The sequence below is a fragment of the Pleurodeles waltl genome, unplaced genomic scaffold (genome assembly GCF_031143425.1).
Source record: "Pleurodeles waltl isolate 20211129_DDA unplaced genomic scaffold, aPleWal1.hap1.20221129 scaffold_107, whole genome shotgun sequence".
Classification (NCBI taxonomy): domain Eukaryota; kingdom Metazoa; phylum Chordata; class Amphibia; order Caudata; family Salamandridae; genus Pleurodeles; species Pleurodeles waltl.
The window spans coordinates 352686-378627 of NW_027149815.1; the positions used below are offsets into that span (position 1 = coordinate 352686).

Below are 25942 nucleotides of genomic sequence, written 5' to 3' on the forward strand. Positions count from 1 at the left end.
CCATTCAGAAGGGATTAGGATGAAGAAAACATTCTGTTTTTCTTAAACCTTCTGGTAAGAGTCTCTGGTTTAGAGGAAGAATTCAAATAAATGACCAAGACAGCTGTGCCCGTTTTCTATACTAAGAATGCCAAGATAAATCACCACTTTGGTTTCTTATGGAAGCAAGATTATTTTTTTCTATAAACACGGGAAATGAGATAGCCCCATTTCAAAAGGTTTTGCAAGGCGAAGAAAGTGGGGTTCTGGCACCAGCTGCATGACATCTCACTTCCTTACTCATGATGCCAGCCTAGCTATCTGTCAAAAGGCAAGATTAGCATGGCGAAAAGCTGGAGATGCCGGGGATTGAACCCGGGGCCTCATACATGCTAAGCATGCGCTCTACCACTGAGCTACATCCCCACATCCTGTAGAGGGAGACCTTGCTCCACGCATGGAAACCTGGAATTCTATTGAATGTACATTCACCACATATGACACTGGAATGGGAAGCGTCAGGTGTGGAATTCCATATGATTTACAGCTGGATTTTCTAGCACCGTTTTTTATGGAATAAGGTTGACTCTAGAATGAATAATTCCCCACACACAACAGCTAGATGCAATCGAAAAAAGCCAGAGTATTCAAGGCAACTGGTTCAGGATACATCAAAGAAGGATATGGTTGAGTGCTGTTTCCACATCTTGTGAGATGACTTAAGGTACCCCTGCTCTTTTTGCAGGACACACAGCTATGTTACATTAGCATGTACAGTGTTGAGATCTAGATGCATCTACGGCTAGGGGCGGCATGTTAATTCTGGGTTTTAGTCCATTTCATTCTCAGTTATGTGGAGGAAAAAATGGCACGATCTTTCTTAGAGAGGTGAATGGTATGCCCTGATTTCTTTTGCATGGCTAAATGTATGGGGTGTGGGTTTAAGCACTGGGAAAGAGCAGTCTTCTGACCATTATAACTGCAGACGATTTTAATCCAGCGAGGCAACCGAAGTGTATTGATATTCCAACATGAGAACAGCATTTTTGCTACCTTCCCTCTTCATGGTGTGTAGACGCATTTGTTAGTGGTTTCAAGCAGCCTTCTTAGCGCAGTAGGCAGCGCGTCAGTCTCATAATCTGAAGGTCCTGAGTTCGATCCTCAGAGAGGGCATTGCAGTGTTTCTTTTGTCAAGAGAAACATCTCAGATTTTCTCCAAATCTGTAAACTATTCCTCCACATTGCATCTTGCTCAGTTTTAAGGAGTTGGTGTCTTTGTAGATTCCCTCTTTCATATCCATGGCCACTCATTGTAGGTGAGTTTTAGCTGGTTCGGCTGCCGAAACATCTACCTTGGTACAATGAAACTGGAAGTCTTCCAAGTGCCTTCATATATTTAGTCAAGGCTTTGGAATGAATTCTGATCTGCAGGTCCTTGTTTATTTCTCTTCCAACATCCCTCAGAAATGACTATGTGGTCAATTTCATTGGAAAGCAGAAGAAGTCTACCCTTCTGTCCTAGCATTTATTTGGAGCTAGGGAAATGTTTCTCAATCAGAGGGGCACATAATGTTTTAACAAGAGAGAAAGCAGCTATGGAAAACAAAAAAGGGGAAACTCCTCCGAGCCGGATTTGAACCAGCGACCTAAGGATTTCTGTTTCTCCACTACAGTCCTCCGCTCTCCCAACTGAGCTATCGGAGGATTAGGCAGTACAGCTTTCCATGCTGCATTCATCTTTCTTTCAATAATGGTTGCGGCGGGAGTGGGGTGGGAGTACTGCAGTCTAATCTTGAAAATCATGAATATGACCTGCAGCTTGCTCTACAAATTGCCACTTCCTAGAGTGCATTCTCAGCTACATCTTATCACCATAAAGGGGGACTGCTTACCTACCTGAATGTGCTGTGCTGGCGTGAAGGAAAGCAGGGGACCTAGAATTAGAAATCCTACAGAAAGGAGTTTTCCTGAAAGGGCATGGGGCCGAGGAATCCACAGCCCTTTGGAAGCATTTCTGGCAAAAGGATGACAGCATGGGAACATGAAGGAAAGGACAGAAAGTTAGGAGAGTCATTACTCCGTACGGAGCATGAAGAACATGCATTTTTAATGCTTCTATGAAAGGAACTGGAAAAGCAAAACCAGTAGATTAATGGACCATTCAGAAGGGATTAGGATGAAGAAAACATTCTGTTTTTCTTAAACCTTCTGGTAAGAGTCTCTGGTTTAGAGGAAGAATTCAAATAAATGACCAAGACAGCTGTGCCCGTTTTCTATACTAAGAATGCCAAGATAAATCACCACTTTGGTTTCTTATGGAAGCAAGATTATTTTTTTCTATAAACACGGGAAATGAGATAGCCCCATTTCAAAAGGTTTTGCAAGGCGAAGAAAGTGGGGTTCTGGCACCAGCTGCATGACATCTCACTTCCTTACTCATGATGCCAGCCTAGCTATCTGTCAAAAGGCAAGATTAGCATGGCGAAAAGCTGGAGATGCCGGGGATTGAACCCGGGGCCTCATACATGCTAAGCATGCGCTCTACCACTGAGCTACATCCCCACATCCTGTAGAGGGAGACCTTGCTCCACGCATGGAAACCTGGAATTCTATTGAATGTACATTCACCACATATGACACTGGAATGGGAAGCGTCAGGTGTGGAATTCCATATGATTTACAGCTGGATTTTCTAGCACCGTTTTTTATGGAATAAGGTTGACTCTAGAATGAATAATTCCCCACACACAACAGCTAGATGCAATCGAAAAAAGCCAGAGTATTCAAGGCAACTGGTTCAGGATACATCAAAGAAGGATATGGTTGAGTGCTGTTTCCACATCTTGTGAGATGACTTAAGGTACCCCTGCTCTTTTTGCAGGACACACAGCTATGTTACATTAGCATGTACAGTGTTGAGATCTAGATGCATCTACGGCTAGGGGCGGCATGTTAATTCTGGGTTTTAGTCCATTTCATTCTCAGTTATGTGGAGGAAAAAATGGCACGATCTTTCTTAGAGAGGTGAATGGTATGCCCTGATTTCTTTTGCATGGCTAAATGTATGGGGTGTGGGTTTAAGCACTGGGAAAGAGCAGTCTTCTGACCATTATAACTGCAGACGATTTTAATCCAGCGAGGCAACCGAAGTGTATTGATATTCCAACATGAGAACAGCATTTTTGCTACCTTCCCTCTTCATGGTGTGTAGACGCATTTGTTAGCGGTTTCAAGCAGCCTTCTTAGCGCAGTAGGCAGCGCGTCAGTCTCATAATCTGAAGGTCCTGAGTTCGATCCTCAGTGAGGGCATTGCAGTGTTTCTTTTGTCAAGAGAAACATCTCAGATTTTCTCCAAATCTGTAAACTATTCCTCCACATTGCATCTTGCTCAGTTTTAAGGAGTTGGTGTCTTTGTAGATTCCCTCTTTCATATCCATGGCCACTCATTGTAGGTGAGTTTTAGCTGGTTCGGCTGCCGAAACATCTACCTTGGTACAATGAAACTGGAAGTCTTCCAAGTGCCTTCATATATTTAGTCAAGGCTTTGGAATGAATTCTGATCTGCAGGTCCTTGTTTATTTCTCTTCCAACATCCCTCAGAAATGACTATGTGGTCAATTTCATTGGAAAGCAGAAGAAGTCTACCCTTCTGTCCTAGCATTTATTTGGAGCTAGGGAAATGTTTCTCAATCAGAGGGGCACATAATGTTTTAACAAGAGAGAAAGCAGCTATGGAAAACAAAAAAGGGGAAACTCCTCCGAGCCGGATTTGAACCAGCGACCTAAGGATTTCTGTTTCTCCACTACAGTCCTCCGCTCTCCCAACTGAGCTATCGGAGGATTAGGCAGTACAGCTTTCCATGCTGCATTCATCTTTCTTTCAATAATGGTTGCGGCGGGAGTGGGGTGGGAGTACTGCAGTCTAATCTTGAAAATCATGAATATGACCTGCAGCTTGCTCTACAAATTGCCACTTCCTAGAGTGCATTCTCAGCTACATCTTATCACCATAAAGGGGGACTGCTTACCTACCTGAATGTGCTGTGCTGGCGTGAAGGAAAGCAGGGGACCTAGAATTAGAAATCCTACAGAAAGGAGTTTTCCTGAAAGGGCATGGGGCCGAGGAATCCACAGCCCTTTGGAAGCATTTCTGGCAAAAGGATGACAGCATGGGAACATGAAGGAAAGGACAGAAAGTTAGGAGAGTCATTACTCCGTACGGAGCATGAAGAACATGCATTTTTAATGCTTCTGTGAAAGGAACTGGAAAAGCAAAACCAGTAGATTAATGGACCATTCAGAAGGGATTAGGATGAAGAAAACATTCTGTTTTTCTTAAACCTTCTGGTAAGAGTCTCTGGTTTAGAGGAAGAATTCAAATAAATGACCAAGACAGCTGTGCCCGTTTTCTATACTAAGAATGCCAAGATAAATCACCACTTTGGTTTCTTATGGAAGCAAGATTATTTTTTTCTATAAACACGGGAAATGAGATAGCCCCATTTCAAAAGGTTTTGCAAGGCGAAGAAAGTGGGGTTCTGGCACCAGCTGCATGACATCTCACTTCCTTACTCATGATGCCAGCCTAGCTATCTGTCAAAAGGCAAGATTAGCATGGCGAAAAGCTGGAGATGCCGGGGATTGAACCCGGGGCCTCAAACATGCTAAGCATGCGCTCTACCACTGAGCTACATCCCCACATCCTGTAGAGGGAGACCTTGCTCCACGCATGGAAACCTGGAATTCTATTGAATGTACATTCACCACATATGACACTGGAATGGGAAGCGTCAGGTGTGGAATTCCATATGATTTACAGCTGGATTTTCTAGCACCGTTTTTTATGGAATAAGGTTGACTCTAGAATGAATAATTCCCCACACACAACAGCTAGATGCAATCGAAAAAAGCCAGAGTATTCAAGGCAACTGGTTCAGGATACATCAAAGAAGGATATGGTTGAGTGCTGTTTCCACATCTTGTGAGATGACTTAAGGTACCCCTGCTCTTTTTGCAGGACACACAGCTATGTTACATTAGCATGTACAGTGTTGAGATCTAGATGCATCTACGGCTAGGGGCGGCATGTTAATTCTGGGTTTTAGTCCATTTCATTCTCAGTTATGTGGAGGAAAAAATGGCACGATCTTTCTTAGAGAGGTGAATGGTATGCCCTGATTTCTTTTGCATGGCTAAATGTATGGGGTGTGGGTTTAAGCACTGGGAAAGAGCAGTCTTCTGACCATTATAACTGCAGACGATTTTAATCCAGCGAGGCAACCGAAGTGTATTGATATTCCAACATGAGAACAGCATTTTTGCTACCTTCCCTCTTCATGGTGTGTAGACGCATTTGTTAGCGGTTTCAAGCAGCCTTCTTAGCGCAGTAGGCAGCGCGTCAGTCTCATAATCTGAAGGTCCTGAGTTCGATCCTCAGAGAGGGCATTGCAGTGTTTCTTTTGTCAAGAGAAACATCTCAGATTTTCTCCAAATCTGTAAACTATTCCTCCACATTGCATCTTGCTCAGTTTTAAGGAGTTGGTGTCTTTGTAGATTCCCTCTTTCATATCCATGGCCACTCATTGTAGGTGAGTTTTAGCTGGTTCGGCTGCCGAAACATCTACCTTGGTACAATGAAACTGGAAGTCTTCCAAGTGCCTTCATATATTTAGTCAAGGCTTTGGAATGAATTCTGATCTGCAGGTCCTTGTTTATTTCTCTTCCAACATCCCTCAGAAATGACTATGTGGTCAATTTCATTGGAAAGCAGAAGAAGTCTACCCTTCTGTCCTAGCATTTATTTGGAGCTAGGGAAATGTTTCTCAATCAGAGGGGCACATAATGTTTTAACAAGAGAGAAAGCAGCTATGGAAAACAAAAAAGGGGAAACTCCTCCGAGCCGGATTTGAACCAGCGACCTAAGGATTTCTGTTTCTCCACTACAGTCCTCCGCTCTCCCAACTGAGCTATCGGAGGATTAGGCAGTACAGCTTTCCATGCTGCATTCATCTTTCTTTCAATAATGGTTGCGGCGGGAGTGGGGTGGGAGTACTGCAGTCTAATCTTGAAAATCATGAATATGACCTGCAGCTTGCTCTACAAATTGCCACTTCCTAGAGTGCATTCTCAGCTACATCTTATCACCATAAAGGGGGACTGCTTACCTACCTGAATGTGCTGTGCTGGCGTGAAGGAAAGCAGGGGACCTAGAATTAGAAATCCTACAGAAAGGAGTTTTCCTGAAAGGGCATGGGGCCGAGGAATCCACAGCCCTTTGGAAGCATTTCTGGCAAAAGGATGACAGCATGGGAACATGAAGGAAAGGACAGAAAGTTAGGAGAGTCATTACTCCGTACGGAGCATGAAGAACATGCATTTTTAATGCTTCTGTGAAAGGAACTGGAAAAGCAAAACCAGTAGATTAATGGACCATTCAGAAGGGATTAGGATGAAGAAAACATTCTGTTTTTCTTAAACCTTCTGGTAAGAGTCTCTGGTTTAGAGGAAGAATTCAAATAAATGACCAAGACAGCTGTGCCCGTTTTCTATACTAAGAATGCCAAGATAAATCACCACTTTGGTTTCTTATGGAAGCAAGATTATTTTTTTCTATAAACACGGGAAATGAGATAGCCCCATTTCAAAAGGTTTTGCAAGGCGAAGAAAGTGGGGTTCTGGCACCAGCTGCATGACATCTCACTTCCTTACTCATGATGCCAGCCTAGCTATCTGTCAAAAGGCAAGATTAGCATGGCGAAAAGCTGGAGATGCCGGGGATTGAACCCGGGGCCTCATACATGCTAAGCATGCGCTCTACCACTGAGCTACATCCCCACATCCTGTAGAGGGAGACCTTGCTCCACGCATGGAAACCTGGAATTCTATTGAATGTACATTCACCACATATGACACTGGAATGGGAAGCGTCAGGTGTGGAATTCCATATGATTTACAGCTGGATTTTCTAGCACCGTTTTTTATGGAATAAGGTTGACTCTAGAATGAATAATTCCCCACACACAACAGCTAGATGCAATCGAAAAAAGCCAGAGTATTCAAGGCAACTGGTTCAGGATACATCAAAGAAGGATATGGTTGAGTGCTGTTTCCACATCTTGTGAGATGACTTAAGGTACCCCTGCTCTTTTTGCAGGACACACAGCTATGTTACATTAGCATGTACAGTGTTGAGATCTAGATGCATCTACGGCTAGGGGCGGCATGTTAATTCTGGGTTTTAGTCCATTTCATTCTCAGTTATGTGGAGGAAAAAATGGCACGATCTTTCTTAGAGAGGTGAATGGTATGCCCTGATTTCTTTTGCATGGCTAAATGTATGGGGTGTGGGTTTAAGCACTGGGAAAGAGCAGTCTTCTGACCATTATAACTGCAGACGATTTTAATCCAGCGAGGCAACCGAAGTGTATTGATATTCCAACATGAGAACAGCATTTTTGCTACCTTCCCTCTTCATGGTGTGTAGACGCATTTGTTAGCGGTTTCAAGCAGCCTTCTTAGCGCAGTAGGCAGCGCGTCAGTCTCATAATCTGAAGGTCCTGAGTTCGATCCTCAGTGAGGGCATTGCAGTGTTTCTTTTGTCAAGAGAAACATCTCAGATTTTCTCCAAATCTGTAAACTATTCCTCCACATTGCATCTTGCTCAGTTTTAAGGAGTTGGTGTCTTTGTAGATTCCCTCTTTCATATCCATGGCCACTCATTGTAGGTGAGTTTTAGCTGGTTCGGCTGCCGAAACATCTACCTTGGTACAATGAAACTGGAAGTCTTCCAAGTGCCTTCATATATTTAGTCAAGGCTTTGGAATGAATTCTGATCTGCAGGTCCTTGTTTATTTCTCTTCCAACATCCCTCAGAAATGACTATGTGGTCAATTTCATTGGAAAGCAGAAGAAGTCTACCCTTCTGTCCTAGCATTTATTTGGAGCTAGGGAAATGTTTCTCAATCAGAGGGGCACATAATGTTTTAACAAGAGAGAAAGCAGCTATGGAAAACAAAAAAGGGGAAACTCCTCCGAGCCGGATTTGAACCAGCGACCTAAGGATTTCTGTTTCTCCACTACAGTCCTCCGCTCTCCCAACTGAGCTATCGGAGGATTAGGCAGTACAGCTTTCCATGCTGCATTCATCTTTCTTTCAATAATGGTTGCGGCGGGAGTGGGGTGGGAGTACTGCAGTCTAATCTTGAAAATCATGAATATGACCTGCAGCTTGCTCTACAAATTGCCACTTCCTAGAGTGCATTCTCAGCTACATCTTATCACCATAAAGGGGGACTGCTTACCTACCTGAATGTGCTGTGCTGGCGTGAAGGAAAGCAGGGGACCTAGAATTAGAAATCCTACAGAAAGGAGTTTTCCTGAAAGGGCATGGGGCCGAGGAATCCACAGCCCTTTGGAAGCATTTCTGGCAAAAGGATGACAGCATGGGAACATGAAGGAAAGGACAGAAAGTTAGGAGAGTCATTACTCCGTACGGAGCATGAAGAACATGCATTTTTAATGCTTCTGTGAAAGGAACTGGAAAAGCAAAACCAGTAGATTAATGGACCATTCAGAAGGGATTAGGATGAAGAAAACATTCTGTTTTTCTTAAACCTTCTGGTAAGAGTCTCTGGTTTAGAGGAAGAATTCAAATAAATGACCAAGACAGCTGTGCCCGTTTTCTATACTAAGAATGCCAAGATAAATCACCACTTTGGTTTCTTATGGAAGCAAGATTATTTTTTTCTATAAACACGGGAAATGAGATAGCCCCATTTCAAAAGGTTTTGCAAGGCGAAGAAAGTGGGGTTCTGGCACCAGCTGCATGACATCTCACTTCCTTACTCATGATGCCAGCCTAGCTATCTGTCAAAAGGCAAGATTAGCATGGCGAAAAGCTGGAGATGCCGGGGATTGAACCCGGGGCCTCAAACATGCTAAGCATGCGCTCTACCACTGAGCTACATCCCCACATCCTGTAGAGGGAGACCTTGCTCCACGCATGGAAACCTGGAATTCTATTGAATGTACATTCACCACATATGACACTGGAATGGGAAGCGTCAGGTGTGGAATTCCATATGATTTACAGCTGGATTTTCTAGCACCGTTTTTTATGGAATAAGGTTGACTCTAGAATGAATAATTCCCCACACACAACAGCTAGATGCAATCGAAAAAAGCCAGAGTATTCAAGGCAACTGGTTCAGGATACATCAAAGAAGGATATGGTTGAGTGCTGTTTCCACATCTTGTGAGATGACTTAAGGTACCCCTGCTCTTTTTGCAGGACACACAGCTATGTTACATTAGCATGTACAGTGTTGAGATCTAGATGCATCTACGGCTAGGGGCGGCATGTTAATTCTGGGTTTTAGTCCATTTCATTCTCAGTTATGTGGAGGAAAAAATGGCACGATCTTTCTTAGAGAGGTGAATGGTATGCCCTGATTTCTTTTGCATGGCTAAATGTATGGGGTGTGGGTTTAAGCACTGGGAAAGAGCAGTCTTCTGACCATTATAACTGCAGACGATTTTAATCCAGCGAGGCAACCGAAGTGTATTGATATTCCAACATGAGAACAGCATTTTTGCTACCTTCCCTCTTCATGGTGTGTAGACGCATTTGTTAGCGGTTTCAAGCAGCCTTCTTAGCGCAGTAGGCAGCGCGTCAGTCTCATAATCTGAAGGTCCTGAGTTCGATCCTCAGAGAGGGCATTGCAGTGTTTCTTTTGTCAAGAGAAACATCTCAGATTTTCTCCAAATCTGTAAACTATTCCTCCACATTGCATCTTGCTCAGTTTTAAGGAGTTGGTGTCTTTGTAGATTCCCTCTTTCATATCCATGGCCACTCATTGTAGGTGAGTTTTAGCTGGTTCGGCTGCCGAAACATCTACCTTGGTACAATGAAACTGGAAGTCTTCCAAGTGCCTTCATATATTTAGTCAAGGCTTTGGAATGAATTCTGATCTGCAGGTCCTTGTTTATTTCTCTTCCAACATCCCTCAGAAATGACTATGTGGTCAATTTCATTGGAAAGCAGAAGAAGTCTACCCTTCTGTCCTAGCATTTATTTGGAGCTAGGGAAATGTTTCTCAATCAGAGGGGCACATAATGTTTTAACAAGAGAGAAAGCAGCTATGGAAAACAAAAAAGGGGAAACTCCTCCGAGCCGGATTTGAACCAGCGACCTAAGGATTTCTGTTTCTCCACTACAGTCCTCCGCTCTCCCAACTGAGCTATCGGAGGATTAGGCAGTACAGCTTTCCATGCTGCATTCATCTTTCTTTCAATAATGGTTGCGGCGGGAGTGGGGTGGGAGTACTGCAGTCTAATCTTGAAAATCATGAATATGACCTGCAGCTTGCTCTACAAATTGCCACTTCCTAGAGTGCATTCTCAGCTACATCTTATCACCATAAAGGGGGACTGCTTACCTACCTGAATGTGCTGTGCTGGCGTGAAGGAAAGCAGGGGACCTAGAATTAGAAATCCTACAGAAAGGAGTTTTCCTGAAAGGGCATGGGGCCGAGGAATCCACAGCCCTTTGGAAGCATTTCTGGCAAAAGGATGACAGCATGGGAACATGAAGGAAAGGACAGAAAGTTAGGAGAGTCATTACTCCGTACGGAGCATGAAGAACATGCATTTTTAATGCTTCTGTGAAAGGAACTGGAAAAGCAAAACCAGTAGATTAATGGACCATTCAGAAGGGATTAGGATGAAGAAAACATTCTGTTTTTCTTAAACCTTCTGGTAAGAGTCTCTGGTTTAGAGGAAGAATTCAAATAAATGACCAAGACAGCTGTGCCCGTTTTCTATACTAAGAATGCCAAGATAAATCACCACTTTGGTTTCTTATGGAAGCAAGATTATTTTTTTCTATAAACACGGGAAATGAGATAGCCCCATTTCAAAAGGTTTTGCAAGGCGAAGAAAGTGGGGTTCTGGCACCAGCTGCATGACATCTCACTTCCTTACTCATGATGCCAGCCTAGCTATCTGTCAAAAGGCAAGATTAGCATGGCGAAAAGCTGGAGATGCCGGGGATTGAACCCGGGGCCTCATACATGCTAAGCATGCGCTCTACCACTGAGCTACATCCCCACATCCTGTAGAGGGAGACCTTGCTCCACGCATGGAAACCTGGAATTCTATTGAATGTACATTCACCACATATGACACTGGAATGGGAAGCGTCAGGTGTGGAATTCCATATGATTTACAGCTGGATTTTCTAGCACCGTTTTTTATGGAATAAGGTTGACTCTAGAATGAATAATTCCCCACACACAACAGCTAGATGCAATCGAAAAAAGCCAGAGTATTCAAGGCAACTGGTTCAGGATACATCAAAGAAGGATATGGTTGAGTGCTGTTTCCACATCTTGTGAGATGACTTAAGGTACCCCTGCTCTTTTTGCAGGACACACAGCTATGTTACATTAGCATGTACAGTGTTGAGATCTAGATGCATCTACGGCTAGGGGCGGCATGTTAATTCTGGGTTTTAGTCCATTTCATTCTCAGTTATGTGGAGGAAAAAATGGCACGATCTTTCTTAGAGAGGTGAATGGTATGCCCTGATTTCTTTTGCATGGCTAAATGTATGGGGTGTGGGTTTAAGCACTGGGAAAGAGCAGTCTTCTGACCATTATAACTGCAGACGATTTTAATCCAGCGAGGCAACCGAAGTGTATTGATATTCCAACATGAGAACAGCATTTTTGCTACCTTCCCTCTTCATGGTGTGTAGACGCATTTGTTAGCGGTTTCAAGCAGCCTTCTTAGCGCAGTAGGCAGCGCGTCAGTCTCATAATCTGAAGGTCCTGAGTTCGATCCTCAGTGAGGGCATTGCAGTGTTTCTTTTGTCAAGAGAAACATCTCAGATTTTCTCCAAATCTGTAAACTATTCCTCCACATTGCATCTTGCTCAGTTTTAAGGAGTTGGTGTCTTTGTAGATTCCCTCTTTCATATCCATGGCCACTCATTGTAGGTGAGTTTTAGCTGGTTCGGCTGCCGAAACATCTACCTTGGTACAATGAAACTGGAAGTCTTCCAAGTGCCTTCATATATTTAGTCAAGGCTTTGGAATGAATTCTGATCTGCAGGTCCTTGTTTATTTCTCTTCCAACATCCCTCAGAAATGACTATGTGGTCAATTTCATTGGAAAGCAGAAGAAGTCTACCCTTCTGTCCTAGCATTTATTTGGAGCTAGGGAAATGTTTCTCAATCAGAGGGGCACATAATGTTTTAACAAGAGAGAAAGCAGCTATGGAAAACAAAAAAGGGGAAACTCCTCCGAGCCGGATTTGAACCAGCGACCTAAGGATTTCTGTTTCTCCACTACAGTCCTCCGCTCTCCCAACTGAGCTATCGGAGGATTAGGCAGTACAGCTTTCCATGCTGCATTCATCTTTCTTTCAATAATGGTTGCGGCGGGAGTGGGGTGGGAGTACTGCAGTCTAATCTTGAAAATCATGAATATGACCTGCAGCTTGCTCTACAAATTGCCACTTCCTAGAGTGCATTCTCAGCTACATCTTATCACCATAAAGGGGGACTGCTTACCTACCTGAATGTGCTGTGCTGGCGTGAAGGAAAGCAGGGGACCTAGAATTAGAAATCCTACAGAAAGGAGTTTTCCTGAAAGGGCATGGGGCCGAGGAATCCACAGCCCTTTGGAAGCATTTCTGGCAAAAGGATGACAGCATGGGAACATGAAGGAAAGGACAGAAAGTTAGGAGAGTCATTACTCCGTACGGAGCATGAAGAACATGCATTTTTAATGCTTCTGTGAAAGGAACTGGAAAAGCAAAACCAGTAGATTAATGGACCATTCAGAAGGGATTAGGATGAAGAAAACATTCTGTTTTTCTTAAACCTTCTGGTAAGAGTCTCTGGTTTAGAGGAAGAATTCAAATAAATGACCAAGACAGCTGTGCCCGTTTTCTATACTAAGAATGCCAAGATAAATCACCACTTTGGTTTCTTATGGAAGCAAGATTATTTTTTTCTATAAACACGGGAAATGAGATAGCCCCATTTCAAAAGGTTTTGCAAGGCGAAGAAAGTGGGGTTCTGGCACCAGCTGCATGACATCTCACTTCCTTACTCACGATGCCAGCCTAGCTATCTGTCAAAAGGCAAGATTAGCATGGCGAAAAGCTGGAGATGCCGGGGATTGAACCCGGGGCCTCATACATGCTAAGCATGCGCTCTACCACTGAGCTACATCCCCACATCCTGTAGAGGGAGACCTTGCTCCACGCATGGAAACCTGGAATTCTATTGAATGTACATTCACCACATATGACACTGGAATGGGAAGCGTCAGGTGTGGAATTCCATATGATTTACAGCTGGATTTTCTAGCACCGTTTTTTATGGAATAAGGTTGACTCTAGAATGAATAATTCCCCACACACAACAGCTAGATGCAATCGAAAAAAGCCAGAGTATTCAAGGCAACTGGTTCAGGATACATCAAAGAAGGATATGGTTGAGTGCTGTTTCCACATCTTGTGAGATGACTTAAGGTACCCCTGCTCTTTTTGCAGGACACACAGCTATGTTACATTAGCATGTACAGTGTTGAGATCTAGATGCATCTACGGCTAGGGGCGGCATGTTAATTCTGGGTTTTAGTCCATTTCATTCTCAGTTATGTGGAGGAAAAAATGGCACGATCTTTCTTAGAGAGGTGAATGGTATGCCCTGATTTCTTTTGCATGGCTAAATGTATGGGGTGTGGGTTTAAGCACTGGGAAAGAGCAGTCTTCTGACCATTATAACTGCAGACGATTTTAATCCAGCGAGGCAACCGAAGTGTATTGATATTCCAACATGAGAACAGCATTTTTGCTACCTTCCCTCTTCATGGTGTGTAGACGCATTTGTTAGCGGTTTCAAGCAGCCTTCTTAGCGCAGTAGGCAGCGCGTCAGTCTCATAATCTGAAGGTCCTGAGTTCGATCCTCAGAGAGGGCATTGCAGTGTTTCTTTTGTCAAGAGAAACATCTCAGATTTTCTCCAAATCTGTAAACTATTCCTCCACATTGCATCTTGCTCAGTTTTAAGGAGTTGGTGTCTTTGTAGATTCCCTCTTTCATATCCATGGCCACTCATTGTAGGTGAGTTTTAGCTGGTTCGGCTGCCGAAACATCTACCTTGGTACAATGAAACTGGAAGTCTTCCAAGTGCCTTCATATATTTAGTCAAGGCTTTGGAATGAATTCTGATCTGCAGGTCCTTGTTTATTTCTCTTCCAACATCCCTCAGAAATGACTATGTGGTCAATTTCATTGGAAAGCAGAAGAAGTCTACCCTTCTGTCCTAGCATTTATTTGGAGCTAGGGAAATGTTTCTCAATCAGAGGGGCACATAATGTTTTAACAAGAGAGAAAGCAGCTATGGAAAACAAAAAAGGGGAAACTCCTCCGAGCCGGATTGAACCAGCGACATAAGGATTTCTGTTTCTCCACTACAGTCCTCCGCTCTCCCAACTGAGCTATCGGAGGATTAGGCAGTACAGCTTTCCATGCTGCATTCATCTTTCTTTCAATAATGGTTGCGGCGGGAGTGGGGTGGGAGTACTGCAGTCTAATCTTGAAAATCATGAATATGACCTGCAGCTTGCTCTACAAATTGCCACTTCCTAGAGTGCATTCTCAGCTACATCTTATCACCATAAAGGGGGACTGCTTACCTACCTGAATGTGCTGTGCTGGCGTGAAGGAAAGCAGGGGACCTAGAATTAGAAATCCTACAGAAAGGAGTTTTCCTGAAAGGGCATGGGGCCGAGGAATCCACAGCCCTTTGGAAGCATTTCTGGCAAAAGGATGACAGCATGGGAACATGAAGGAAAGGACAGAAAGTTAGGAGAGTCATTACTCCGTACGGAGCATGAAGAACATGCATTTTTAATGCTTCTGTGAAAGGAACTGGAAAAGCAAAACCAGTAGATTAATGGACCATTCAGAAGGGATTAGGATGAAGAAAACATTCTGTTTTTCTTAAACCTTCTGGTAAGAGTCTCTGGTTTAGAGGAAGAATTCAAATAAATGACCAAGACAGCTGTGCCCGTTTTCTATACTAAGAATGCCAAGATAAATCACCACTTTGGTTTCTTATGGAAGCAAGATTATTTTTTTCTATAAACACGGGAAATGAGATAGCCCCATTTCAAAAGGTTTTGCAAGGCGAAGAAAGTGGGGTTCTGGCACCAGCTGCATGACATCTCACTTCCTTACTCATGATGCCAGCCTAGCTATCTGTCAAAAGGCAAGATTAGCATGGCGAAAAGCTGGAGATGCCGGGGATTGAACCCGGGGCCTCATACATGCTAAGCATGCGCTCTACCACTGAGCTACATCCCCACATCCTGTAGAGGGAGACCTTGCTCCACGCATGGAAACCTGGAATTCTATTGAATGTACATTCACCACATATGACACTGGAATGGGAAGCGTCAGGTGTGGAATTCCATATGATTTACAGCTGGATTTTCTAGCACCGTTTTTTATGGAATAAGGTTGACTCTAGAATGAATAATTCCCCACACACAACAGCTAGATGCAATCGAAAAAAGCCAGAGTATTCAAGGCAACTGGTTCAGGATACATCAAAGAAGGATATGGTTGAGTGCTGTTTCCACATCTTGTGAGATGACTTAAGGTACCCCTGCTCTTTTTGCAGGACACACAGCTATGTTACATTAGCATGTACAGTGTTGAGATCTAGATGCATCTACGGCTAGGGGCGGCATGTTAATTCTGGGTTTTAGTCCATTTCATTCTCAGTTATGTGGAGGAAAAAATGGCACGATCTTTCTTAGAGAGGTGAATGGTATGCCCTGATTTCTTTTGCATGGCTAAATGTATGGGGTGTGGGTTTAAGCACTGGGAAAGAGCAGTCTTCTGACCATTATAACTGCAGACGATTTTAATCCAGCGAGGCAACCGAAGTGTATTGATATTCCAACATGAGAACAGCATTTTTGCTACCTTCCCTCTTCATGGTGTGTAGACGCATTTGTTAGCGGTTTCAAGCAGCCTTCTTAGCGCAGTAGGCAGCGCGTCAGTCTCATAATCTGAAGGTCCTGAGTTCGATCCTCAGAGAGGGCATTGCAGTGTTTCTTTTGTCAAGAGAAACATCTCAGATTTTCTCCAAATCTGTAAACTATTCCTCCACATTGCATCTTGCTCAGTTTTAAGGAGTTGGTGTCTTTGTAGATTCCCTCTTTCATATCCATGGCCACTCATTGTAGGTGAGTTTTAGCTGGTTCGGCTGCCGAAACATCTACCTTGGTACAATGAAACTGGAAGTCTTCCAAGTGCCTTCATATATTTAGTCAAGGCTTTGGAATGAATTCTGATCTGCAGGTCCTTGTTTATTTCTCTTCCAACATCCCTCAGAAATGACTATGTGGTCAATTTCATTGGAAAGCAGAAGAAGTCTACCCTTCTGTCCTAGCATTTATTTGGAGCTAGGGAAATGTTTCTCAATCAGAGGGGCACATAATGTTTTAACAAGAGAGAAAGCAGCTATGGAAAACAAAAAAGGGGAAACTCCTCCGAGCCGGATTTGAACCAGCGACCTAAGGATTTCTGTTTCTCCACTACAGTCCTCCGCTCTCCCAACTGAGCTATCGGAGGATTAGGCAGTACAGCTTTCCATGCTGCATTCATCTTTCTTTCAATAATGGTTGCGGCGGGAGTGGGGTGGGAGTACTGCAGTCTAATCTTGAAAATCATGAATATGACCTGCAGCTTGCTCTACAAATTGCCACTTCCTAGAGTGCATTCTCAGCTACATCTTATCACCATAAAGGGGGACTGCTTACCTACCTGAATGTGCTGTGCTGGCGTGAAGGAAAGCAGGGGACCTAGAATTAGAAATCCTACAGAAAGGAGTTTTCCTGAAAGGGCATGGGGCCGAGGAATCCACAGCCCTTTGGAAGCATTTCTGGCAAAAGGATGACAGCATGGGAACATGAAGGAAAGGACAGAAAGTTAGGAGAGTCATTACTCCGTACGGAGCATGAAGAACATGCATTTTTAATGCTTCTGTGAAAGGAACTGGAAAAGCAAAACCAGTAGATTAATGGACCATTCAGAAGGGATTAGGATGAAGAAAACATTCTGTTTTTCTTAAACCTTCTGGTAAGAGTCTCTGGTTTAGAGGAAGAATTCAAATAAATGACCAAGACAGCTGTGCCCGTTTTCTATACTAAGAATGCCAAGATAAATCACCACTTTGGTTTCTTATGGAAGCAAGATTATTTTTTTCTATAAACACGGGAAATGAGATAGCCCCATTTCAAAAGGTTTTGCAAGGCGAAGAAAGTGGGGTTCTGGCACCAGCTGCATGACATCTCACTTCCTTACTCATGATGCCAGCCTAGCTATCTGTCAAAAGGCAAGATTAGCATGGCGAAAAGCTGGAGATGCCGGGGATTGAACCCGGGGCCTCATACATGCTAAGCATGCGCTCTACCACTGAGCTACATCCCCACATCCTGTAGAGGGAGACCTTGCTCCACGCATGGAAACCTGGAATTCTATTGAATGTACATTCACCACATATGACACTGGAATGGGAAGCGTCAGGTGTGGATTTCCATATGATTTACAGCTGGATTTTCTAGCACCGTTTTTTATGGAATAAGGTTGACTCTAGAATGAATAATTCCCCACACACAACAGCTAGATGCAATCGAAAAAAGCCAGAGTATTCAAGGCAACTGGTTCAGGATACATCAAAGAAGGATATGGTTGAGTGCTGTTTCCACATCTTGTGAGATGACTTAAGGTACCCCTGCTCTTTTTGCAGGACACACAGCTATGTTACATTAGCATGTACAGTGTTGAGATCTAGATGCATCTACGGCTAGGGGCGGCATGTTAATTCTGGGTTTTAGTCCATTTCATTCTCAGTTATGTGGAGGAAAAAATGGCACGATCTTTCTTAGAGAGGTGAATGGTATGCCCTGATTTCTTTTGCATGGCTAAATGTATGGGGTGTGGGTTTAAGCACTGGGAAAGAGCAGTCTTCTGACCATTATAACTGCAGCCGATTTTAATCCAGCGAGGCAACCGAAGTGTATTGATATTCCAACATGAGAACAGCATTTTTGCTACCTTCCCTCTTCATGGTGTGTAGACGCATTTGTTAGCGGTTTCAAGCAGCCTTCTTAGCGCAGTAGGCAGCGCGTCAGTCTCATAATCTGAAGGTCCTGAGTTCGATCCTCAGAGAGGGCATTGCAGTGTTTCTTTTGTCAAGAGAAACATCTCAGATTTTCTCCAAATCTGTAAACTATTCCTCCACATTGCATCTTGCTCAGTTTTAAGGAGTTGGTGTCTTTGTAGATTCCCTCTTTCATATCCATGGCCACTCATTGTAGGTGAGTTTTAGCTGGTTCGGCTGCCGAAACATCTACCTTGGTACAATGAAACTGGAAGTCTTCCAAGTGCCTTCATATATTTAGTCAAGGCTTTGGAATGAATTCTGATCTGCAGGTCCTTGTTTATTTCTCTTCCAACATCCCTCAGAAATGACTATGTGGTCAATTTCATTGGAAAGCAGAAGAAGTCTACCCTTCTGTCCTAGCATTTATTTGGAGCTAGGGAAATGTTTCTCAATCAGAGGGGCACATAATGTTTTAACAAGAGAGAAAGCAGCTATGGAAAACAAAAAAGGGGAAACTCCTCCGAGCCGGATTGAACCAGCGACATAAGGATTTCTGTTTCTCCACTACAGTCCTCCGCTCTCCCAACTGAGCTATCGGAGGATTAGGCAGTACAGCTTTCCATGCTGCATTCATCTTTCTTTCAATAATGGTTGCGGCGGGAGTGGGGTGGGAGTACTGCAGTCTAATCTTGAAAATCATGAATATGACCTGCAGCTTGCTCTACAAATTGCCACTTCCTAGAGTGCATTCTCAGCTACATCTTATCACCATAAAGGGGGACTGCTTACCTACCTGAATGTGCTGTGCTGGCGTGAAGGAAAGCAGGGGACCTAGAATTAGAAATCCTACAGAAAGGAGTTTTCCTGAAAGGGCATGGGGCCGAGGAATCCACAGCCCTTTGGAAGCATTTCTGGCAAAAGGATGACAGCATGGGAACATGAAGGAAAGGACAGAAAGTTAGGAGAGTCATTACTCCGTACGGAGCATGAAGAACATGCATTTTTAATGCTTCTGTGAAAGGAACTGGAAAAGCAAAACCAGTAGATTAATGGACCATTCAGAAGGGATTAGGATGAAGAAAACATTCTGTTTTTCTTAAACCTTCTGGTAAGAGTCTCTGGTTTAGAGGAAGAATTCAAATAAATGACCAAGACAGCTGTGCCCGTTTTCTATACTAAGAATGCCAAGATAAATCACCACTTTGGTTTCTTATGGAAGCAAGATTATTTTTTTCTATAAACACGGGAAATGAGATAGCCCCATTTCAAAAGGTTTTGCAAGGCGAAGAAAGTGGGGTTCTGGCACCAGCTGCATGACATCTCACTTCCTTACTCATGATGCCAGCCTAGCTATCTGTCAAAAGGCAAGATTAGCATGGCGAAAAGCTGGAGATGCCGGGGATTGAACCCGGGGCCTCATACATGCTAAGCATGCGCTCTACCACTGAGCTACATCCCCACATCCTGTAGAGGGAGACCTTGCTCCACGCATGGAAACCTGGAATTCTATTGAATGTACATTCACCACATATGACACTGGAATGGGAAGCGTCAGGTGTGGAATTCCATATGATTTACAGCTGGATTTTCTAGCACCGTTTTTTATGGAATAAGGTTGACTCTAGAATGAATAATTCCCCACACACAACAGCTAGATGCAATCGAAAAAAGCCAGAGTATTCAAGGCAACTGGTTCAGGATACATCAAAGAAGGATATGGTTGAGTGCTGTTTCCACATCTTGTGAGATGACTTAAGGTACCCCTGCTCTTTTTGCAGGACACACAGCTATGTTACATTAGCATGTACAGTGTTGAGATCTAGATGCATCTACGGCTAGGGGCGGCATGTTAATTCTGGGTTTTAGTCCATTTCATTCTCAGTTATGTGGAGGAAAAAATGGCACGATCTTTCTTAGAGAGGTGAATGGTATGCCCTGATTTCTTTTGCATGGCTAAATGTATGGGGTGTGGGTTTAAGCACTGGGAAAGAGCAGTCTTCTGACCATTATAACTGCAGACGATTTTAATCCAGCGAGGCAACCGAAGTGTATTGATATTCCAACATGAGAACAGCATTTTTGCTACCTTCCCTCTTCATGGTGTGTAGACGCATTTGTTAGCGGTTTCAAGCAGCCTTCTTAGCGCAGTAGGCAGCGCGTCAGTCTCATAATCTGAAGGTCCTGAGTTCGATCCTCAGAGAGGGCATTGCAGTGTTTCTTTTGTCAAGAGAAACATCTCAGATTTTCTCCAAATCTGTAAACTATTCCTCCACATTGCATCTTGCTCAGTTTTAAGGAGTTGGTGTCTTTGTAGATTCCCTCTTTCATATCCATGGCCACTCATTGTAGGTGAGTTTTAGCTGGTTCGGCTGCCGAAACATCTACCTTGGTACAATGAAACTGGAAGTCTTCCAAGTGCCTTCATATATTTAGTCAAGGCTTTGGAATGAATTCTGATCTGCAGGTCCTTGTTTATTTCTCTTCCAACATCCCTCAGAAATGACTATGTGGTCAATTTCATTGGAAAGCAGAAGAAGTCTACCCTTCTGTCCTAGCATTTATTTGGAGCTAGGGAAATGTTTCTCAATCAGAGGGGCACATAATGTTTTAACAAGAGAGAAAGCAGCTATGGAAAACAAAAAAGGGGAAACTCCTCCGAGCCGGATTTGAACCAGCGACCTAAGGATTTCTGTTTCTCCACTACAGTCCTCCGCTCTCCCAACTGAGCTATCGGAGGATTAGGCAGTACAGCTTTCCATGCTGCATTCATCTTTCTTTCAATAATGGTTGCGGCGGGAGTGGGGTGGGAGTACTGCAGTCTAATCTTGAAAATCATGAATATGACCTGCAGCTTGCTCTACAAATTGCCACTTCCTAGAGTGCATTCTCAGCTACATCTTATCACCATAAAGGGGGACTGCTTACCTACCTGAATGTGCTGTGCTGGCGTGAAGGAAAGCAGGGGACCTAGAATTAGAAATCCTACAGAAAGGAGTTTTCCTGAAAGGGCATGGGGCCGAGGAATCCACAGCCCTTTGGAAGCATTTCTGGCAAAAGGATGACAGCATGGGAACATGAAGGAAAGGACAGAAAGTTAGGAGAGTCATTACTCCGTACGGAGCATGAAGAACATGCATTTTTAATGCTTCTGTGAAAGGAACTGGAAAAGCAAAACCAGTAGATTAATGGACCATTCAGAAGGGATTAGGATGAAGAAAACATTCTGTTTTTCTTAAACCTTCTGGTAAGAGTCTCTGGTTTAGAGGAAGAATTCAAATAAATGACCAAGACAGCTGTGCCCGTTTTCTATACTAAGAATGCCAAGATAAATCACCACTTTGGTTTCTTATGGAAGCAAGATTATTTTTTTCTATAAACACGGGAAATGAGATAGCCCCATTTCAAAAGGTTTTGCAAGGCGAAGAAAGTGGGGTTCTGGCACCAGCTGCATGACATCTCACTTCCTTACTCATGATGCCAGCCTAGCTATCTGTCAAAAGGCAAGATTAGCATGGCGAAAAGCTGGAGATGCCGGGGATTGAACCCGGGGCCTCATACATGCTAAGCATGCGCTCTACCACTGAGCTACATCCCCACATCCTGTAGAGGGAGACCTTGCTCCACGCATGGAAACCTGGAATTCTATTGAATGTACATTCACCACATATGACACTGGAATGGGAAGCGTCAGGTGTGGAATTCCATATGATTTACAGCTGGATTTTCTAGCACCGTTTTTTATGGAATAAGGTTGACTCTAGAATGAATAATTCCCCACACACAACAGCTAGATGCAATCGAAAAAAGCCAGAGTATTCAAGGCAACTGGTTCAGGATACATCAAAGAAGGATATGGTTGAGTGCTGTTTCCACATCTTGTGAGATGACTTAAGGTACCCCTGCTCTTTTTGCAGGACACACAGCTATGTTACATTAGCATGTACAGTGTTGAGATCTAGATGCATCTACGGCTAGGGGCGGCATGTTAATTCTGGGTTTTAGTCCATTTCATTCTCAGTTATGTGGAGGAAAAAATGGCACGATCTTTCTTAGAGAGGTGAATGGTATGCCCTGATTTCTTTTGCATGGCTAAATGTATGGGGTGTGGGTTTAAGCACTGGGAAAGAGCAGTCTTCTGACCATTATAACTGCAGCCGATTTTAATCCAGCGAGGCAACCGAAGTGTATTGATATTCCAACATGAGAACAGCATTTTTGCTACCTTCCCTCTTCATGGTGTGTAGACGCATTTGTTAGCGGTTTCAAGCAGCCTTCTTAGCGCAGTAGGCAGCGCGTCAGTCTCATAATCTGAAGGTCCTGAGTTCGATCCTCAGAGAGGGCATTGCAGTGTTTCTTTTGTCAAGAGAAACATCTCAGATTTTCTCCAAATCTGTAAACTATTCCTCCACATTGCATCTTGCTCAGTTTTAAGGAGTTGGTGTCTTTGTAGATTCCCTCTTTCATATCCATGGCCACTCATTGTAGGTGAGTTTTAGCTGGTTCGGCTGCCGAAACATCTACCTTGGTACAATGAAACTGGAAGTCTTCCAAGTGCCTTCATATATTTAGTCAAGGCTTTGGAATGAATTCTGATCTGCAGGTCCTTGTTTATTTCTCTTCCAACATCCCTCAGAAATGACTATGTGGTCAATTTCATTGGAAAGCAGAAGAAGTCTACCCTTCTGTCCTAGCATTTATTTGGAGCTAGGGAAATGTTTCTCAATCAGAGGGGCACATAATGTTTTAACAAGAGAGAAAGCAGCTATGGAAAACAAAAAAGGGGAAACTCCTCCGAGCCGGATTGAACCAGCGACATAAGGATTTCTGTTTCTCCACTACAGTCCTCCGCTCTCCCAACTGAGCTATCGGAGGATTAGGCAGTACAGCTTTCCATGCTGCATTCATCTTTCTTTCAATAATGGTTGCGGCGGGAGTGGGGTGGGAGTACTGCAGTCTAATCTTGAAAATCATGAATATGACCTGCAGCTTGCTCTACAAATTGCCACTTCCTAGAGTGCATTCTCAGCTACATCTTATCACCATAAAGGGGGACTGCTTACCTACCTGAATGTGCTGTGCTGGCGTGAAGGAAAGCAGGGGACCTAGAATTAGAAATCCTACAGAAAGGAGTTTTCCTGAAAGGGCATGGGGCCGAGGAATCCACAGCCCTTTGGAAGCATTTCTGGCAAAAGGATGACAGCATGGGAACATGAAGGAAAGGACAGAAAGTTAGGAGAGTCATTACTCCGTACGGAGCATGAAGAACATGCATTTTTAATGCTTCTGTGAAAGGAACTGGAAAAGCAAAACCAGTAGATTAATGGACCATTCAGAAGGGATTAGGATGAAGAAAACATTCTGTTTTTCTTAAACCTTCTGGTAAGAGTCTCTGGTTTAGAGGAAGAATTCAAATAAATGACCAAGACAGCTGTGCCCGTTTTCTATACTAAGAATGCCAAGATAAATCACCACTTTGGTTTCTTATGGAAGCAAGATTATTTTTTTCTATAAACACGGGAAATGAGATAGCCCCATTTCAAAAGGTTTTGCAAGGCGAAGAAAGTGGGGTTCTGGCACCAGCTGCATGACATCTCACTTCCTTACTCATGATGCCAGCCTAGCTATCTGTCAAAAGGCAAGATTAGCATGGCGAAAAGCTGGAGATGCCGGGGATTGAACCCGGGGCCTCATACATGCTAAGCATGCGCTCTACCACTGAGCTACATCCCCACATCCTGTAGAGGGAGACCTTGCTCCACGCATGGAAACCTGGAATTCTATTGAATGTACATTCACCACATATGACACTGGAATGGGAAGCGTCAGGTGTGGAATTCCATATGATTTACAGCTGGATTTTCTAGCACCGTTTTTTATGGAATAAGGTTGACTCTAGAATGAATAATTCCCCACACACAACAGCTAGATGCAATCGAAAAAAGCCAGAGTATTCAAGGCAACTGGTTCAGGATACATCAAAGAAGGATATGGTTGAGTGCTGTTTCCACATCTTGTGAGATGACTTAAGGTACCCCTGCTCTTTTTGCAGGACACACAGCTATGTTACATTAGCATGTACAGTGTTGAGATCTAGATGCATCTACGGCTAGGGGCGGCATGTTAATTCTGGGTTTTAGTCCATTTCATTCTCAGTTATGTGGAGGAAAAAATGGCACGATCTTTCTTAGAGAGGTGAATGGTATGCCCTGATTTCTTTTGCATGGCTAAATGTATGGGGTGTGGGTTTAAGCACTGGGAAAGAGCAGTCTTCTGACCATTATAACTGCAGACGATTTTAATCCAGCGAGGCAACCGAAGTGTATTGATATTCCAACATGAGAACAGCATTTTTGCTACCTTCCCTCTTCATGGTGTGTAGACGCATTTGTTAGCGGTTTCAAGCAGCCTTCTTAGCGCAGTAGGCAGCGCGTCAGTCTCATAATCTGAAGGTCCTGAGTTCGATCCTCAGAGAGGGCATTGCAGTGTTTCTTTTGTCAAGAGAAACATCTCAGATTTTCTCCAAATCTGTAAACTATTCCTCCACATTGCATCTTGCTCAGTTTTAAGGAGTTGGTGTCTTTGTAGATTCCCTCTTTCATATCCATGGCCACTCATTGTAGGTGAGTTTTAGCTGGTTCGGCTGCCGAAACATCTACCTTGGTACAATGAAACTGGAAGTCTTCCAAGTGCCTTCATATATTTAGTCAAGGCTTTGGAATGAATTCTGATCTGCAGGTCCTTGTTTATTTCTCTTCCAACATCCCTCAGAAATGACTATGTGGTCAATTTCATTGGAAAGCAGAAGAAGTCTACCCTTCTGTCCTAGCATTTATTTGGAGCTAGGGAAATGTTTCTCAATCAGAGGGGCACATAATGTTTTAACAAGAGAGAAAGCAGCTATGGAAAACAAAAAAGGGGAAACTCCTCCGAGCCGGATTTGAACCAGCGACCTAAGGATTTCTGTTTCTCCACTACAGTCCTCCGCTCTCCCAACTGAGCTATCGGAGGATTAGGCAGTACAGCTTTCCATGCTGCATTCATCTTTCTTTCAATAATGGTTGCGGCGGGAGTGGGGTGGGAGTACTGCAGTCTAATCTTGAAAATCATGAATATGACCTGCAGCTTGCTCTACAAATTGCCACTTCCTAGAGTGCATTCTCAGCTACATCTTATCACCATAAAGGGGGACTGCTTACCTACCTGAATGTGCTGTGCTGGCGTGAAGGAAAGCAGGGGACCTAGAATTAGAAATCCTACAGAAAGGAGTTTTCCTGAAAGGGCATGGGGCCGAGGAATCCACAGCCCTTTGGAAGCATTTCTGGCAAAAGGATGACAGCATGGGAACATGAAGGAAAGGACAGAAAGTTAGGAGAGTCATTACTCCGTACGGAGCATGAAGAACATGCATTTTTAATGCTTCTGTGAAAGGAACTGGAAAAGCAAAACCAGTAGATTAATGGACCATTCAGAAGGGATTAGGATGAAGAAAACATTCTGTTTTTCTTAAACCTTCTGGTAAGAGTCTCTGGTTTAGAGGAAGAATTCAAATAAATGACCAAGACAGCTGTGCCCGTTTTCTATACTAAGAATGCCAAGATAAATCACCACTTTGGTTTCTTATGGAAGCAAGATTATTTTTTTCTATAAACACGGGAAATGAGATAGCCCCATTTCAAAAGGTTTTGCAAGGCGAAGAAAGTGGGGTTCTGGCACCAGCTGCATGACATCTCACTTCCTTACTCATGATGCCAGCCTAGCTATCTGTCAAAAGGCA

The 25942-nt window shown here is 43.5% G+C and overlaps 28 non-coding genes across 28 annotated transcripts; 9 read left to right on the forward strand and 19 right to left on the reverse strand.

Moving 5' to 3' along the window:
* Nucleotides 1-333: 333 nt before the first annotated feature.
* TRNAA-AGC (transfer RNA alanine (anticodon AGC)) lies at nucleotides 334-405 on the reverse strand. The gene has a single exon. It is a non-coding gene; the product is annotated as a tRNA-Ala (tRNA).
* Nucleotides 406-1079: 674 nt separating this feature from the next.
* Nucleotides 1080-1152, forward strand: TRNAM-CAU (transfer RNA methionine (anticodon CAU)). Its single transcript has one exon. It is a non-coding gene; the product is annotated as a tRNA-Met (tRNA).
* A 445-nt stretch (nucleotides 1153-1597) lies between these two features.
* Nucleotides 1598-1683, reverse strand: TRNAY-GUA (transfer RNA tyrosine (anticodon GUA)). Its single transcript is given in 2 exon segments — nucleotides 1598-1633; nucleotides 1647-1683. It is a non-coding gene; the product is annotated as a tRNA-Tyr (tRNA).
* A 786-nt stretch (nucleotides 1684-2469) lies between these two features.
* On the reverse strand, nucleotides 2470-2541 carry TRNAA-AGC (transfer RNA alanine (anticodon AGC)). Its single transcript has one exon. It is a non-coding gene; the product is annotated as a tRNA-Ala (tRNA).
* Nucleotides 2542-3733: 1192 nt separating this feature from the next.
* TRNAY-GUA (transfer RNA tyrosine (anticodon GUA)) lies at nucleotides 3734-3819 on the reverse strand. The gene is given in 2 exon segments: nucleotides 3734-3769; nucleotides 3783-3819. It is a non-coding gene; the product is annotated as a tRNA-Tyr (tRNA).
* Nucleotides 3820-5351: 1532 nt separating this feature from the next.
* Nucleotides 5352-5424, forward strand: TRNAM-CAU (transfer RNA methionine (anticodon CAU)). The gene has a single exon. It is a non-coding gene; the product is annotated as a tRNA-Met (tRNA).
* A 445-nt stretch (nucleotides 5425-5869) lies between these two features.
* Nucleotides 5870-5955, reverse strand: TRNAY-GUA (transfer RNA tyrosine (anticodon GUA)). Its single transcript is given in 2 exon segments — nucleotides 5870-5905; nucleotides 5919-5955. It is a non-coding gene; the product is annotated as a tRNA-Tyr (tRNA).
* Nucleotides 5956-6741: 786 nt separating this feature from the next.
* TRNAA-AGC (transfer RNA alanine (anticodon AGC)) lies at nucleotides 6742-6813 on the reverse strand. The gene has a single exon. It is a non-coding gene; the product is annotated as a tRNA-Ala (tRNA).
* A 1192-nt stretch (nucleotides 6814-8005) lies between these two features.
* TRNAY-GUA (transfer RNA tyrosine (anticodon GUA)) lies at nucleotides 8006-8091 on the reverse strand. Its single transcript is given in 2 exon segments — nucleotides 8006-8041; nucleotides 8055-8091. It is a non-coding gene; the product is annotated as a tRNA-Tyr (tRNA).
* A 1532-nt stretch (nucleotides 8092-9623) lies between these two features.
* Nucleotides 9624-9696, forward strand: TRNAM-CAU (transfer RNA methionine (anticodon CAU)). The gene has a single exon. It is a non-coding gene; the product is annotated as a tRNA-Met (tRNA).
* Nucleotides 9697-10141: 445 nt separating this feature from the next.
* Nucleotides 10142-10227, reverse strand: TRNAY-GUA (transfer RNA tyrosine (anticodon GUA)). Its single transcript is given in 2 exon segments — nucleotides 10142-10177; nucleotides 10191-10227. It is a non-coding gene; the product is annotated as a tRNA-Tyr (tRNA).
* A 786-nt stretch (nucleotides 10228-11013) lies between these two features.
* TRNAA-AGC (transfer RNA alanine (anticodon AGC)) lies at nucleotides 11014-11085 on the reverse strand. Its single transcript has one exon. It is a non-coding gene; the product is annotated as a tRNA-Ala (tRNA).
* Nucleotides 11086-12277: 1192 nt separating this feature from the next.
* Nucleotides 12278-12363, reverse strand: TRNAY-GUA (transfer RNA tyrosine (anticodon GUA)). Its single transcript is given in 2 exon segments — nucleotides 12278-12313; nucleotides 12327-12363. It is a non-coding gene; the product is annotated as a tRNA-Tyr (tRNA).
* A 786-nt stretch (nucleotides 12364-13149) lies between these two features.
* Nucleotides 13150-13221, reverse strand: TRNAA-AGC (transfer RNA alanine (anticodon AGC)). Its single transcript has one exon. It is a non-coding gene; the product is annotated as a tRNA-Ala (tRNA).
* A 674-nt stretch (nucleotides 13222-13895) lies between these two features.
* Nucleotides 13896-13968, forward strand: TRNAM-CAU (transfer RNA methionine (anticodon CAU)). The gene has a single exon. It is a non-coding gene; the product is annotated as a tRNA-Met (tRNA).
* Nucleotides 13969-15284: 1316 nt separating this feature from the next.
* On the reverse strand, nucleotides 15285-15356 carry TRNAA-AGC (transfer RNA alanine (anticodon AGC)). The gene has a single exon. It is a non-coding gene; the product is annotated as a tRNA-Ala (tRNA).
* Nucleotides 15357-16030: 674 nt separating this feature from the next.
* Nucleotides 16031-16103, forward strand: TRNAM-CAU (transfer RNA methionine (anticodon CAU)). The gene has a single exon. It is a non-coding gene; the product is annotated as a tRNA-Met (tRNA).
* A 445-nt stretch (nucleotides 16104-16548) lies between these two features.
* Nucleotides 16549-16634, reverse strand: TRNAY-GUA (transfer RNA tyrosine (anticodon GUA)). Its single transcript is given in 2 exon segments — nucleotides 16549-16584; nucleotides 16598-16634. It is a non-coding gene; the product is annotated as a tRNA-Tyr (tRNA).
* Nucleotides 16635-17420: 786 nt separating this feature from the next.
* Nucleotides 17421-17492, reverse strand: TRNAA-AGC (transfer RNA alanine (anticodon AGC)). Its single transcript has one exon. It is a non-coding gene; the product is annotated as a tRNA-Ala (tRNA).
* Nucleotides 17493-18166: 674 nt separating this feature from the next.
* TRNAM-CAU (transfer RNA methionine (anticodon CAU)) lies at nucleotides 18167-18239 on the forward strand. Its single transcript has one exon. It is a non-coding gene; the product is annotated as a tRNA-Met (tRNA).
* Nucleotides 18240-19555: 1316 nt separating this feature from the next.
* Nucleotides 19556-19627, reverse strand: TRNAA-AGC (transfer RNA alanine (anticodon AGC)). Its single transcript has one exon. It is a non-coding gene; the product is annotated as a tRNA-Ala (tRNA).
* Nucleotides 19628-20301: 674 nt separating this feature from the next.
* On the forward strand, nucleotides 20302-20374 carry TRNAM-CAU (transfer RNA methionine (anticodon CAU)). The gene has a single exon. It is a non-coding gene; the product is annotated as a tRNA-Met (tRNA).
* A 445-nt stretch (nucleotides 20375-20819) lies between these two features.
* TRNAY-GUA (transfer RNA tyrosine (anticodon GUA)) lies at nucleotides 20820-20905 on the reverse strand. The gene is given in 2 exon segments: nucleotides 20820-20855; nucleotides 20869-20905. It is a non-coding gene; the product is annotated as a tRNA-Tyr (tRNA).
* A 786-nt stretch (nucleotides 20906-21691) lies between these two features.
* Nucleotides 21692-21763, reverse strand: TRNAA-AGC (transfer RNA alanine (anticodon AGC)). The gene has a single exon. It is a non-coding gene; the product is annotated as a tRNA-Ala (tRNA).
* Nucleotides 21764-22437: 674 nt separating this feature from the next.
* Nucleotides 22438-22510, forward strand: TRNAM-CAU (transfer RNA methionine (anticodon CAU)). The gene has a single exon. It is a non-coding gene; the product is annotated as a tRNA-Met (tRNA).
* Nucleotides 22511-23826: 1316 nt separating this feature from the next.
* TRNAA-AGC (transfer RNA alanine (anticodon AGC)) lies at nucleotides 23827-23898 on the reverse strand. The gene has a single exon. It is a non-coding gene; the product is annotated as a tRNA-Ala (tRNA).
* A 674-nt stretch (nucleotides 23899-24572) lies between these two features.
* On the forward strand, nucleotides 24573-24645 carry TRNAM-CAU (transfer RNA methionine (anticodon CAU)). The gene has a single exon. It is a non-coding gene; the product is annotated as a tRNA-Met (tRNA).
* A 445-nt stretch (nucleotides 24646-25090) lies between these two features.
* TRNAY-GUA (transfer RNA tyrosine (anticodon GUA)) lies at nucleotides 25091-25176 on the reverse strand. The gene is given in 2 exon segments: nucleotides 25091-25126; nucleotides 25140-25176. It is a non-coding gene; the product is annotated as a tRNA-Tyr (tRNA).
* Nucleotides 25177-25942: the final 766 nt, after the last annotated feature.